The sequence below is a fragment of the Mustela putorius genome, unplaced genomic scaffold (genome assembly GCF_011764305.1).
Source record: "Mustela putorius furo isolate JIRA1106 unplaced genomic scaffold, ASM1176430v1.1 tig00003834_pilon_pilon_pilon, whole genome shotgun sequence".
Taxonomy (NCBI): domain Eukaryota; kingdom Metazoa; phylum Chordata; class Mammalia; order Carnivora; family Mustelidae; genus Mustela; species Mustela putorius.
The window spans coordinates 134,059,150-134,072,603 of NW_025421987.1; positions in this window are offsets into that span (position 1 = coordinate 134,059,150).

Below are 13,454 nucleotides of genomic sequence, written 5' to 3' on the forward strand. Positions count from 1 at the left end.
AGTGTCTCTGCCATTAAACCTCTTTTCCTTAATGGAAAGAAAATTTTATCTTTCTCTCCACAGAACTCTGGCAGAACTTTGTTTACACTCCTATTCTAAAATGGCATTCCTCTGTGAATGGCATTCAAAATGGACACCCATTTCTCCAAATAAACAGTCAGATACTTCATGGAAATATTTTGTTCATCTTGGTGTCCTCAGCAGAGTAGACCATGAAGCTGTCTTTAGGCCATGAGTCCCAGAAGACATTTGAGGTATAGCTCAGCTTTCCTGAGACAAGGTCATAACTTTTCAAGTGTTTCCAGGTGATTTTATTTCTTGGACTCTTGTTTTTCTCTATTGTCTTCCCTGTCAACATCTGAATATTATCTTAATGTATTTTTTATTGTTACAAATTCTCAAATCTTTCTGAAATACCTAGTTATCAACATCCTGTTTAAATACCCTACTTGCGGGGCACCTGGGTGGCTCAGTGGGTTAAGCCGCTGCCTTCGGCTCAGGTCATGATCTCAGGGTCCTGGGATCGAGTCCCGCATCGGGCTCTCTGCTCAGCAGGGCGCCTGCTTCTCTCTCTCTGACTGCCTCTCCATCTACTTGTGATCTCTCTCTGTCAAATAAATAAATAAAATCTTAAAAAAATAAATAAATAAATACCCTACTTGCTTACTCTAAACATCTTGAACAAACAATATTGGGTCACCTGTTTGAGTCTACTCCTTAACTCTATGTTCCTTAAGCTGATTCAGGAATTGTTGCCTCTTTTTTATGCACTTAACATGGATATATTTTTCTATATCCAAAATTTTTAATCCAAATTTACAAAAGATGTGCAAAGATCTTTGTCCTTGATATTATAAACACTGTTATGCTTGCACCTAGCAGTAAAAATTCCACAACAAATTCATTTCTTTCCTCTACAAAATAAATCTCTTCTCATTTCCTAAATGAAAAGCATATAGTATTTTCTTAAACCTGTCCTCCATATGCCAGGATTCTAGATTTCATTTCATGCTTATGTTCACTCATTCAAACTGAGTTAAGTAGCCAATTTCAATGGGATTGTTTACATCTCAAGTTTTATTTTTTATTTTTTGTTTTTAGGTCTTTTTTCAGGTTATCATTTTTTTCCTTACATTGACAACTTAATTCTACAAAAGAGTGAATGGAGATGGAATTTGATTCTTCTTGAATCCACAATGTAATTCCTAGAAGAGCTTTTTTACTTTTTAATTTTTTTCTCTTGGCACAATTTTAAAAGTCAACACAAATTCTCTGGTGAACTAAAGTTGCCTGGCATTGGATGTGATAGTGAAAGCTGCCTCCTTAGCATCCAGAAGACAGACACTTGCTTTAGGTCTGCTGTGGTCCTTTTGAACAGCTCATGTTTTCTGTCCCCAGCTATCCATGACATTACCCTACATCTCTTACTGTTACTCCAGTTGCTCTATCTTGTAAACGTAAATTCTTGACCCATGCTGTTTTCTTACAAAAATCTTTATCCAAGGATGCTGGTCTCCTCTGAACTTTACACATGTCTGTTTCCCTTTCCTTCACCACTTTCCTTGGCCTTTCTGTAATTGATAACACTCCACCAGCTAAAACAGGCATAAATGGCTGTGATTTAACTTTACTAACATTTCTTGCTTCCTTTTTTCACCTAGCTAATCACTCCCCTACTCCCACCTCATTCTCCTCAGGTCCTATGAATTACTGCACTGGGTGAAGATATCATCTTGATTCTTATCATTCCTTGTGCCTCACTTTTCATTTTGGTCATGTGGGCCCAACTTCCTGGACTTTCTTAACAGCCATAGAATTAGGGAGGAGAAGGATCTTACTCCTCGGTTGAGTAAACTGAGATTCTGGCATGCAACCCAAATTTCTGAATCATAATACTATGCCCCTTCAAATGTTAGAGAAAGGCAAATAGCTAGGAAAATAGCAAAGGTGCCTACGTCTGGGGATTGGTTTCTTTGTTTGTTCTGCTCAACCCCACTGTATAAACCTGGAATCATACTAGAATATTATCTCTCTATACCTTTTTTCCTCACAAATACACTGGGCTAATATAAATAACACAGATCAGAGGAGTCAAGATGGCAGAGAAGTAGCAAGCTGAGACTGCTTCAGCTAGCCGGAGATCAGCTAGATAGCTTATCTAAAGATTGCAAACACCTGAAAATCCATCGGCAGATTGAAGAGAAGAAGAACAGCAATTCTGGAAACAGAAAAACAACCACTTTCTGAAAGGTAGGACCGGCGGAGAAGTGAATCCAAAGCGACGGGAAGATAGACCTCGGGGGGAGGGGCCAGCTCCCGGCAAGCGGCGGAGCAACCGCGCACAAAATCAGGACTTTTAAAAGTCCGTTCTGCTGAGGGACATCGCTCCAGAGGCTAAACCGGGGCGAAGCCCACGCGGGGTCAGCGTGGCCTCAGGTCCCGCAGGGTCACAGAAGGATCGGGGGTGTCTGAGTGTCGCAGAGCTTGCGGCTATTGGAACGGGAAAGCCGGCTACAGAGACAGAGCCGACAGTAAGCTCACAGCTCCGTGTTACCTTGAACTGGTCGCAGGCTCGGTGAACTCGGAGCGCGGCCGGAGGTCAGGCAGACGGGAGTAACTGGGCGCTGTTCTCTGAGGGCCCACTGAGGAGTGGGGCCCTGGGCTCTCGGCTCCTCCGGGCCGGAGACCAGGAGGCCGCCATTTGTATTCCCGTCCTCCAGAACTCTACGGAAAGCGCTCAGGGAACAAAAGCTCCTGAAAGCAAACCCGAGCGGATTACTCACCCCGGCCCCGGGGTAAGGGCGGTGTAATTCCGCCTGGGGCAAAGACACTTGAGAATCACTACAACAGGCCCCTCCCCCAGAAGATCAACAAGAAATCCAGCCGAGACCAAGTTCACCTACCAAGGAGTGCGGTTTCAATACCAAGGAGAGCAGCAGAATTCCAGAGGAGGAGAAAGCCAAGCACGGAACTCATGGCGTTTTTCCTGTGATTTTTTTTTAGTCTTGCAGTTAACTTAATTTTTTCTTTTTCATTTATTTTTTTTTAATTTTTTTTTTTTATTCTCGCCTTCGGGTAAAATTTTTTTTAACTGTTACCTTTTTCTTTTTTAACGATTTTTTACTAGTTTATCTAATATATATATTTTTTCTTTTTTACATTTTTCTTAGGTGTTTTCTTTTTTAAAAAATTCTTTTCTTTTCTTTTCTTTTTTTTTCTTTTTTCTTTTTTTTTTCTTTCTTCCTTTTTGAACCTCTTTTTATCCCCTTTCTCCCCACTCATGATTTTGGATCTCTTCTAATTTGGTTAAAGCATATTTTCCTGGGGTTGTTGCCACCCTTTTAGTATTTTACTTGCCCCTTCATTTACTCTTATCTGGACAAAATGACAAGACGTAAAAATTCAACACAAAAAAAAGAACAAGAGGCAGTACCGAAGGCTAGGGACCTAATCAATACAGACATTGCTAATATGTCAGATCTAGAGTTCAGAATGACAATTCTCAAGGTTCTAGCCGGGCTCGAAAAAGGCATGGAAGATATTAGAGAAACCCTCTTGGGAGATATAAAAGCCCTTTCTGGAGAAATAAAAGAACTAAAATCTAACCAAGTTGAAATAAAAAAAGCTATTAATGAGGTGCAATCAAAAATGGAGGCTCTAACTGCTAGGATAAATGAGGCAGAAGAAAGAATTAGTGATATAGAAGACCAAATGACAGAAAATAAAGAAGCTGAGCAAAAGAGGGACAAACAGCTACTGGACCACGAGGGGAGAATTCGAGAGATAAGTGACACCATAAGACGAAACAACATTAGAATAATTGGGATTCCAGAAGAAGAAGAAAGAGAGAGGGGAGCAGAAGGTATACTGGAAAGAATTATTGGGGAGAATTTCCCCAATATGGCAAAGGGAATGAGCATCAAAATTCAGGAGGTTCAGAGAACGCCCCTCAAAATCAATAAGAATAGGCCGACACCTCGTCACCTAATAGTAAAATTTACAAGTCTCAGTGACAAAGAGAAAATCCTGAAAGCAGCCCGGGAAAAGAAGTCTGTAACATACAATGGTAAAAATATTAGATTGGCAGCTGACTTATCCACAGAGACATGGCAGGCCAGAAAGAGCTGGCATGATATTTTCAGAGCACTAAATGAGAAAAACATGCAGCCAAGAATACTATATCCAGCTAGGCTATCATTGAAAATAGAAGGAGAGATTAAAAGCTTCCAGGACAAACAAAAACTGAAAGAATTTGCAAATACCAAACCAGCTCTACAGGAAATATTGAAAGGGGTCCTCTAAGCAAAGGGAGAGCCTACAAGAGGTAGATCAGAAAGGAACAGAGACCATATACAGTAACAGTCACCTTACAGGCAATACAATGGCACTAAATTCATATCTCTCAATAGTTACCCTGAATGTTAATGGGCTAAATGCCCCTGTCAAAAGACACAGGGTATCAGAATGGATAAAAAAACAAAACCCATCTATATGTTGCCTCCAAGAAACTCATTTTAAGCCCGAAGACACCTCCAGATTTAAAGTGAGGGGGTGGAAAAGAATTTACCATGCTAATGGACATCAGGAGAAAGCAGGAGTGGCAATCCTTATGTCAGATCAATTAGATTTTAAGCCAAATACTATAATAAGAGATGAGGAAGGACAATATATCATACTCAAAGGGTCTGTCCAACAACAAGATCTAATAATTTTAAATATTTATGCCCCCAACGTGGGAGCAGCCAACTATATAAACCAATTAATAACAAAATCAAAGAAACACATCAACAATAATACAATAATAGTAGGGGACTTTAACACTCCCCTCACTGAAATGGACAGGTCATCCAAGCAAAAGATCAGCAAGGAAATAAAGGCCTTAAACGACAAACTGGACCAGATGGACATCACAGATATATTCAGAATATTACATCCCAAAGCAACAGAATACACATTCTTCTCTAGTGCACATGGAACATTCTCCAGAATAGATCACATCCTCGGTCCTAAATCAGGTCTCCACCGGTATCAAAAGATTGGGATCATTGCTTGCATATTTTCAACCACAATGCTCTGAAGCTGGAACTCAATCACAAGAGGAATATGGAAAGAACCCAAATACATGGAGACTAAACAGCATCCTTCTAAGGAATGTATGGGTCAACCAGAAAATTAAAGAAGAATTGGAAAAAATTCATGGAAACAAATAATAATGAAAACACAACGGTTCAAAATCTGTGGGACACAGCAAAGGAAGTCCTGAGAGGAAAATATATAGCAGTACAAGTCTTTCTCAAGAAACAAGAAAGGTCTCAGATACACAACCTAACCCTACACCTAAAGGAGCTGGAGAAAGAACAAGAAAGAAACCCTAAGCCAAGCAGGAGAAGAGAAATCATAAAGATCAGAGCAGAAATCAATGAAATAGAAACCAAAAAAACAATAGAACAAATCAACGAAACTAGGAGCTGGTTCTTTGAAAGAATTAATAAAATTGATAAACCCCTGGCCCGACTTATAAAAAGAAAAAAGAAAGGACCCAAATAAATAAAATCATGAATGAAAGAGGAGAGATCACAACTAACACCAAAGAAATACAAACTATTATAAGAACATACTATGAGCAACTCTACGGCAATAAATTTGACAATCTGGAAGAAATGGATGCATTCCTAGAAACATATAAACTACCACAACTGAACCAGGAAGAAATAGAAAGCCTGAACAGACCCATAACCAGTAAGGAGATTGAAACAGTCATTAAAAATCTCCAAACAAACAAAAGCCCAGGGCCAGACGGCTTTCCAGGGGAATTCTACCAAACATTTAAAGAAGAACCAATTCCTATTCTCCTGAAACTGTTCCAAAAAATAGAAATGGAAGGAAAACTTTCAAACTTATTTTATGAGGCCAACATCACCTTGATCCCAAAACCAGACAATGATCCCACCAAAAAAGAGAGCTATAGACCGATATCCTTGATGAACACAGATGCGAAAATACTCAACAAAATACTAGCCAATAGGATTCAACAGTACATTAAAAAGATTATTCACCACAACCAAGTGGGATTTATTCCAGGGCTGCAAAGTTGGTTCAACATCCGCAAATCAGTCAATGTGATACAACACATCAATAAAAGAAAGAACAAGAACCATATGATACTCTCAATAGATGCTGAAAAAGCATTTGACAAACTACAGCATCCCTTCCTGATCAAAACTCTTCAAAGTGTAGGGATAGAGGGCACATACCTCAATATCATCAAAGCCATCTATGAAAAACCCACCGCAAATATCATTCTCAATGGAGAAAAACTGAAAGCTTTTCCGCTAAGGTCAGGAACACGGCAGGGATGTCCATTATCACCACTGCTATTCAACATAGTACTAGAGGTCCTAGCCTCAGCAATCAGACAACAAAAGGAAATTAAAGGCATCCAAATCGGCAAAGAAGAAGTCAAATTATCACTCTTCGCAGATGATATGATACTATATGTGGAAAACCCAAAAGACTCCACTCCAAAACTGCTAGAACTTATACAGGAATTCAGTAAAGTGTCAGGATATAAAATCAATGCACAGAAATCAGTTGCATTTCTCTACACCAAGAACAAGACAGAAGAAAGAGATATTAAGGAGTCAATCCCATTTACAATTGCATCCAAAACCAAAAGATACCTAGGAATAAACCTAACCAAAGAGACTAAGAATCTATACGCAGAAAACTATAAAGTACTCATGAAAGAAATTGAGGAAGACACAAAGAAATGGAAAAATGTTCCATGCTCCTGGATTGGAAGAATAAATATTGTGAAAATGTCTATGCTACCTAAAGCAATCTACACATTTAATGCAATTCCTATCAAGGTACCATCCATTTTTTCAAAGAAACGGAACAAAGAATGCTAAAATTTATATGAAACCAGAAAAGACCTCGAATAGCCAAAGGGATATTGAAAAAGAAAGCCAACGTTGTTGGCATCACAATTCCGGACTTCAAGCTCTATTACAAAGCTGTCATCATCAAGACAGCATGGTACTGGCACAAAAACAGACCCATAGATCAATGGAACAGAATAGAGAGCCCAGAAATAGACCCTCAACTCTATGGTCAACTAATCTTCGACAAAGCAGGAAAGAATGTCCAATGGAAAAAAGACAGCCTCTTCAATAAATGGTGCTGGAAAAATTGGACAGCCACATGCAGAAAAATGAAATTGGACCATTTCCTTACACCACACACAAAAATAGACTCAAAATGGATGAAGGACCTCAATGTGCGAAAGGAATCCATCAAAATCCTTGAGGAGAACACAGGCAGCAACCTCTTCGACCTCTGCCGCAGCAACATCTTCCTAGGAACAACGCAAAAGGCAAGGGAAGCAAGGGCAAAAATGAACTATTGGGATTTCATCAAGATCAAAAGCTTTTGCACAGCAAAGGAAACAGTTCACAAAATCAAAGGACAACTGACAGAATGGGAGAAGATATTTGCAAACGACATATCAGATAAAGGACTAGTGTCCAGAATCTATAAAGAACTTAGCAAACTCAACACCCAAAGAACAAATAATCCAATCAAGAAATGGGCAGAGGACATGAACAGACATTTCTGCAAAGAAGACATCCAGATCGCCAACAGACACATGAAAAAGTGCTCCATATCACTCGGCATCAGGGAAATACAAATCAAAACCACAATGAGATATCACCTCACACCAGTCAGAATGGCTAAAATCAACATGTCAGGAAATGACAGATGCTGGCGAGGATGCGGAGAAAGGGGAACCCTCCTACACTGTTGGTGGGAATGCAAGCTGGTGCAGCCACTCTGGAAAACAGCATGGAGGTTCCTGAAAATGTTGAAAATAGAACTGCCCTATGACCCAGCAATTGCACTATTGGGCATTTACCCTAAAGATACAAATGTAGTGATCCAAAGGGACACATGCACCCGAATGTTTATAGCAGCAATGTCCACAATAGCCAAACTATGGAAAGAACCTATATGTCCATCAACAAATGAATGGATCAAGAAGATGTGGTATATATACACAATGGAATACTATGCAGCCATCAAAAGAAATGAAATCTTGTCATTTGCGACAACATGGATGGAACTAGAGTGTATCATGCTTAGCGAAATAAGTCAAGCAGAGAAAGACAACTATCATATGATCTCCCTGATATGAGGAAGTGGTGATGCAACATGGGGGCTTAAGTGGGTAGGAGAAGAATCAATGAAACAAGATGGGATTGGGAGGGAGACAAACCATAAGTGACTCTTAATCTCACAAAACAAACTGAGGGTTGCTGGGGGGAGGGGGTTTGGGAGAACGGGGTGGGATTATGGACATTGGGGAGGGTATGTGCTTTGGTGAGTGCTGTGAAGTGTGTAAACCTGGTGTTTCACAGACCTGTACCCCTGGGGATAAAAATATATGTTTATAAAAAATAAAAAATTAAAAAAAAATAAAAAATAAAAAAATAAATAACACAGATCATTATGTTGGAACAATTGTATGAGTTCATAAAGGTAAAACATTTAAAGCAATGGCTGGCACACTCAATAAGAGTTAAATTTTATTATATACAAGCAAAATGAAATCACATCTTTATTCTCAAAATTTATTCATCTACTGGTATGTCTTATGCTATTAGCTATGCCTTTTTAAGTCTTGTAAATTATTATACTTTATCATGTAGTGTTGAGGTCGATTCCACGTTAAAACACATTAACCCCTTAGGGCCTGCCTGGGCCTACTTAGCCATAGTGACTCCATGTTACCTATGTAGACATTTTGTTGTTTAATAAAAGCCTCAGCAGTTACTGCTCTTGGTTCCAGGTAACTGTTACTAAAACACATACTTAAAACAAGGTCATTTTGTTGTTTAATAAATGCCTCAACAGTTACTACTATTGGTTCCAGGTAACCATTACTAAAACACACAGGTAGGAGACATCCAATCAGCCAAAGCCACATATGCAGATGTCTGTGATTGTTCCCTATAAAAACTAGCTTGTGAGACCAAGGGTCGTCGTTCTCTTCGGAGGTGGCCCTGGCCAGTCAGTCTGACTTCTAATGCTTGGCATAGAATAAAGCTTTACATTACTTTTACTTTGTCTCAGCCTCGTTTCCCTGGCCGGTCAGTTTAACTTCTATTGCTTGGGATAGAATAAGCCTTTGCATAACTTTGTCTCAGTTTTGTTCCTTTGATAACGGACCCAACATATGGGGGCTCATCCAGGATCAACCGACGAGAACTGAGCCAGCATCAGAATTTCTGGGAAAGGCCTCCAGAGGTAAGATCTCCATATTCTGTGAGATCTGGTCTGTCTGGTTGTGGAGCTCCAGGGTATGGCCCACTGGGGAGAAGCTAGATGCAGCCATGCTCCCCAGGGCTGGAGTGGATGTGGGGATGCCCCATCCCTCTTCTGGTAGATTGTCTGGGGGTCCAAGCCCCCCTAGGCGGTCATCTGGGTTTTTAGGGGGCCAGATAACCCTCGTCTGTAGGAGGCCGGGAAAACCCCCACCAGCAGGTGAGGGCCACTGGATCTGTGTGTCTTTGTCTTGTCTTTTTGTTGTCTGTTTTGTTATTGATTTCTAGGGGGCCGAGAAAATCCCCACTGGTGAATGTTTGTAGGGGACTGAGAAAATCTCCACCAACAGCAGGTTCTGGGTAAGGGCTGCTGGGTCTGTGGTTGTCTGTGTCTTGTCTTTTTGGTGTCTGTTGTGTTTTTTGTTGTGTTTGAAAAAATGGGACAAGCAGAGAGTAAGGGGACTCTGACTTTCATCTCTCCGTTCCTCCTAATAGATGAGGGACTTCTTCTTTGCTCATTTCTTATGTTAATGGCTATAACTGGAGCCAACTGTGGTTGGTCTAACTTGAGACAGAGACTTTAAGGAATATTCCCAAGCAGCTGTCAAAACTCCCTTTGTTTAGGGGAGGTTCCTTGCCTTCTCTGGCCCAACCTGGACTGCCTAGCCCCTCCCCCTTGCTGGCAGGGCCTTCTGGCAGCACTTTGTTTGTTCTGTCTCCTCCTTCTGTTTCTGCATCAGCTTGGGTGCAGCCTGCATAGCTGACTTCGTCACCATCCTTGGTGCTTCCTGCACCACGGCTCCTTCTCTCTTCACTGTAAAGAAACAAAAAGAGTACCCCTGGACCTAACACCCTCCACTCCAGATCTTCCCACCCGTGTCTCAGGTAAACATTAAAAGTGGAGTGGGTCGAGGTGAAATGTAAATCAGAATTTAAACTAAATTAAGTTTGTTGATCTAATTAAAATAGACATGGCTTCAAAGTTACAGCAGTAAATGTGAAACTTCAAAGTTTACTGAAGGTCAAATAAGCTCATGTCATTTGTTAAAATCTGTTAGCAAGGAAATAACTGAACTGATGATTAATTGTCTGTCTCAAAGTTTTAATGGGTAATTGTTAAAATAGCTTTCAAAGTCTTTAGTAACCTGAAACACTGAAGGTTTACTTGGATGACAAATGGAATTAAATTTGTTGGACATCTAGGTCTTAACCAAATGGGATAAAATACTAAAGCATTAATTACTGGAACCAGGTTTATGCTTTTAACTTCCAATTGCAAAGAAATTAAAAGTAATTAAATCTGTTGGGAAACATGTTTTATGCTTAACTGATTCATAAATTTGCCATCTACAGAATTCTGTTGTAACTAAGTATTGGTTAATACTTAGCCATCACTAGAGACTAAAGTGTTTCTAAGAGTAAAAAATTCTACTAACTGTAACTAAGACTGATGAAAGTAAGAAAAACAACCCTATATGTAAAAAAAAAAAAAAAATAGGAGATACATTATAAAAAAAAGAGGAATAAAAATACATTTTGTTAAAAATAAAAGGTAATTTTATCCTAAATGAGATAATTATTTGAAAAAAAAATGGCTTGGGACAAAACCTAGATGCAAAAAAGTTATAAAAGGTTTATGAAGAAAAATCTTCAAAAAAAATTTTAGGTATGGTCAGGACAGACTAGAATTAAAATGAATTTTAAATGTAGCATATCAGAATAATAAATCACATGAAATGACTCCATGTATTCTAGACTACAAAAAACAAAAACAAACAAACAAACAAACAAAAAAACGCTATTGAGGTTTTTATTAAAAGTTTTAATGTTGTCTTAAAAAAAAAAAAACAGAGGAAAGGCAGTTGACTGATAACTGATAGTAAGTTTAGAAAAATTGTACACACACACAAAAGAGGGCCTAAGAGAGTAAGTAGTTTTGTCTTAAAATAAAAATATCTGGTTGCACCAGAACTTGAAAAAAAATAATAAAAACTAAACTTGAGGGTATTTAGTAAGTCATAAAACACTTGGGGAAAGTGACCTTTATTTGTCTTGGTTTATAGGTTTGAAAGAAAACAATGAAATATGTTGGAAATTTAACCATATTAGATCAGCTTTGATGGATGTATTCACAAGAAGAAAAAAAAAAGACTAATAAATCTTTTCCTGTAAAATGTTTCTGTTCTCAAAAAAAAAAAAAAAAAAAAAAAAAAAAGACTAAAGCCCCGTGTCATGGCAAATCTATAATGGTCATCCACTAAAGTAAATGTTGACTATCACGTAAACTAAAAAACACTGGTATAAAAAATCTGCTTTCTCTCTGTTCAAAAAAAACAAAGTTTTCTTAGATTAGTTGATCTCCTGTTAAAGAGAGATTATAAATGGTTTTCTCTTTGTTTGCCCAGAGAAACCAGTTTCTGTATTTTGTTTTATCCATAATCCTATTTAGGCATATGCTTTAAAACTTAAATTTCAGCAATTGTCAACAATATTTAAATTGTAAATGAAATCTCTTTGACTCATAAGGCTTTCCCTTGGTATGCTAATTACTCAAAAATTACTGCTAAACCAATGATAAACCTTGGGTTACATACAGGTAAATGCTATAACTATTATAGAAATTCTATGCATTTCCTAAAGTTTTAACCTTTTGATAAGGTCATCACTTGATATTGTAATTATTGAAATGTTATGTGTCACAGAAGTAACTTGATTTTCTTGCCAGTTAGACTGTAAAACCATATCTATTCTGAATTTTTGTCATTTATAATTGTTTTAATTCTCTTATAAAATAAATTCTGCCTTAAAGAAAATTCATATGGGAGACTTCCAGGACAAATACAGGTCTTTGATATGTTGAAATCCTGAAACTGAAATGGATAAAAACTACATTCAAACTAAACCAGAATTAGTAACATGGGACCTCAATCCCCAGCGAATGAAGAACTACTGCCCAAAGGAACCCCCTGACTGGAACCCAAACTCTGATAAAGGTAAGGAGAGTCTATGTTTCTACTGCCAGGCTCTGCTGGGAGGCCTCCATGCGACTGCAAGGAGACCCATAAATTTATCTAAAATTAGTGTGATGACTCAAGATAAGGATGAGTTTCCAGGGGCTTTTCTAGAAAGGCTTATGAAAGCCTATAAAATATATATCCTGATCGACCCTGAGGCACCCAAAAATCAGAGGGCAATAAATCTTGCCTTTGCCAGTCAGTCAGCCCCAGATATAAGGAGAAAACTTCAGAAAATTGAAGGATTTAAAGGAAAGAATTTGACTGAGTTAGTGGGAATAGCAGAAAAGGTGTTTAACAACAGAGATACACAAGAAGATGAAAAACAGACTAGAAAAATAGTTAAAGTTTTGGCATTAATGGGATGAGGAGAAAAGAAAGGAAAAGAGGTCAATGGAAAGGAAAAAGTCAGGTAAAAAAATGGTCAGTGGAAAGAAAAGCCTCAATATAGAAAAAAACTGATGAGAAGTCTTAGCTTCAGAACAGTGTACTTACTGCAAGGAAAGAGGACCCTGGGCCAAGGAGTGCCCCCAAAATAAGACGGCAATGCTGGTCACCAGAGACTGAACGGACCATGGTTCAGAGCCCCTCCCCTAACCTCGGGTAAAAATTGAGGTGGAGGGGAAATCAATCGATTTTTTGATGGACATGGGAGCCCAAATTTCATCATTACTAGAGCCTATGAAAAAACGATCTGAAGAGGAAGTCTAGGTACAGGGGGAAATGGCACAAAAAGACATAAACAAATAACAGAAAGGATTTTAAATTGGGCCTACGACTGTTCGCATCAGTACTCCCTCCCCTGCGAAGCAAAAGAAGGGATCTCCATAGAACACACCTTTGCTTCCTGTCAAAAGGCCAAAACTGAGGAGTACTGACCCATTCAGGACTTGCGGGAAGTTAACAAATGGATTAAAGATATCCACCTAATGGTGCCTAACCCCTTTACCCTACTCTCCCTCCTGAGCCCCAAGAGAACCATGTATACTGTCTTAGTCTCAAGAATACAAGAGAGTCTCAGCCCCTCTTTGCTTTTGAGTGGTCCAACCCACAGAAAGTGTTCCAAGGCCAGCTCACCTAGACAAGAACAAATGCCCAAGTGATGGGGTATCAGGCC